Consider the following 2,738-nt stretch of genomic DNA (forward strand, 5'->3'; position numbering starts at 1 on the left):
TGGGTTTTCTACTCTGAGAGGAGTCGCGGTCACTCTCTGTCCCACCCTGCACCCCCACATGCCCACACTCTCCTTCCTCCCTTCAGATTGTGGAAAAACATCTACGGACTGCGCTGGACAAGGAGGTCCAGAAGGCTTGTCCCCAACACCAGCTGACTCCAAAGGACTCAAGTCCATCTGAGAGTGCAGCAGGTCACTGCAACTCAACCCCTACCTGGGGCCATAATCCAGGGGCCAGCGCTGAATCCTGTCCCCCTGAGACTGACTTTGGACACGCCTCAAGGCCTGTGCAGGCTGAGGCCACTGGGATGGCACCTCGAGCCTCTGTCCTCTCTTTGGGGAGCCTGGAATCCCCATCCCTTCAGGCAGAACAGGCCCCCTGTCCCGGCCTCGCTGCCCCTACTCTGGACAGCAGTGTCTCCCTCATGCTGGGAGAGGCCCCTCCTGGCCAGGGGCCACATGGGGCAGCAGAGGGCTCCAGTGAGGAGGAGGAGGAGCTGCCCTGCCTGGCCTTCCTCCAGGCCTCTCAACACAGCCTTCTGCCCTGGGGCTTCCCCATGAGCCCTGGCTCAGACACTGACCCCCGCTGCCCGAGGGCCTGGGGGGCTTCTCAGACCCAACCCACTCAAAGAAGGGCCTGCAATCCTGCTGCCCCTGCTACTGCCCCTTCCAGGAAGCGTCCTCTGTGTGGGAGAGCAGGACTGGGCACTACTGAGAAGACCCCCTTCCCTGGGGAGCACCCCAGGGTGTCTGGGGACTCAGCCTTGACTGTGGAGCTGGTGGGCCCTTCCCTGCCCCCAAAGAGAAGGTTCCAGCCTGCTGTAGCCCAGAGGATTACAGTACAAGATGGGTACAGCATCCAGTAGGACACCGGGGGACTCCCTCCCGAGCCTGGCTGCCCCTAGCAGCCTTGTCTTCCACCTGATCTTCATCCAGCTAGGACTTCTCTGTATTGTTTGGCGGGCCCAGTGGCGGGGTTGTGCTGGAGCAGCCCCTTTGTGTCATTGTGTAAATAGTTAATAAATTTCATTTCATTGAAAACACTCTTGGTATCTCCTGTCTCTCATGCTCCTTGGACAATCCTGAGATGAAAACAGGTAAGGGCGTTAGAGGGGTTGGGTCCTGTGAGACATTGTGCTCACTGGAGCAGGGAGGAGTCCTCCCCACCCTTAGGGAGATGTGCTCAGTTTCACCAGACCCACCCAATTCTGTGGACATACGCGAGGCTCAAGTTTGCTGCCTTTTCCTTGGAATTCATCAAAAAGCACATCAAAGATTGAGGGCATCCCGCTGGGAAAAATCACAGCATGGGAGAGAGCAACACAAAGGAGCTCTCACAGATGTGGGAGACAGACTGTTTCTATTTCTTCCCTGAGTCCGTGGGTCACACCCAACAGTGACTGCTCTACAGAGCTCCTTGTTCTAGGACTCACTCCTGGTATAGCTCAGGGGACAACGTGGTGCTAGACATCAGTAGAACGAGGGCTGTACACATGCAACACAAGCACCTTAATGTGTATACAATTTTCCCAATTCTCAACATTCAATTTGATTTGTTTTAGTGTCACACAAAATGGTTGCTGGAGCTTACTCTGGCTCTGCCCAGGAAGTAATCCTTTCTGGGCTCAGGGGACCACATGGAGTGCCAGGAATCAAATCCAGGTTGCCCATTTTCAAATCAACTGCCCCATCAGCTGTACTACTTATTCAGTTCCAAAATACCTTTTAAAACAATTTCACCACACTTTAAAATAGAGCTTGTTTCCTCAGAAGGTGTCCATAACCTCCTCCACTCAGCCATCACCCTTTCTCTTCCCATTGATCTTTGAGTCTTGAACCACATATTCCTTTCTTCCTCTAGATTCCCACACTCTGGCCATCTAGCTTTCTGTGGCCTCTTTCACTGAGAACAGCTTTTCCTGGTCCACCTACATCAGCACATGTCCACAGTTCAAACGTCAACTACAGAATCATATTCCATGTGCAGTAGGGCTACATCTGGCAATTCCTTCAATGGTTGATGAACAGTGAACTTCTTTCTACTCCCTTGTACTAGCTAACAGCAGGTACACAGATTTTAAGTGAGGTTCTCAAATAATTTTATTGAGAACGCAAGCCTGGGAAAAACCCTCTCACTGCTGGCAAAGAACACCAAATTTGGGATTGTGGAGTAGAGGTTTTATGCACTGTGTAATGCAAACCAAGCACGAAGGTTCTGATAACTGTATTAGGGATGCAACGATTTGTGTTATCCAGAGAACATGTGTCCTCTCTTGGTGTTTTCTTTGCACTAAGACAAACAACAAGGCCCTTAAACTTTCCTTGTCTGTCCCATCTCGACTTCTGGAACTGAGCATGGTGTCCTGAACCTGCAGTTTTCTTTATCCCTGATAGTTCAGGATCTATATTGCCTTTGGTGCTCTGTTACTTTCTGCCTATTTGGAGACAGTTCAAAATCACAGGTAGTTCCTGTCAGGAATGGGTTTTTTTTGTTACGCAAAATAATTTTTTAAATTTTATTTTCATAAAGTTATTCACAATAATGGACTACATTCAATATTTCAATCCCACCAACATTAAAACATCTCAACACCATTATTTCTAAGCTTACCACCACCACCACTCAAGCCTGCCTAAGAGACAGATACTTTATTTTGTATAGCTTATTATGAATAGCATGAGAAATCACATGGCCACAAAAGTGGCTGCACACCCTGGAATTCTACAATTTTAAATAA

Source organism: Sorex fumeus, unplaced genomic scaffold (genome assembly GCF_029834395.1).
Source record: "Sorex fumeus unplaced genomic scaffold, SorFum_2.1 ptg000046l, whole genome shotgun sequence".
Classification (NCBI taxonomy): domain Eukaryota; kingdom Metazoa; phylum Chordata; class Mammalia; order Eulipotyphla; family Soricidae; genus Sorex; species Sorex fumeus.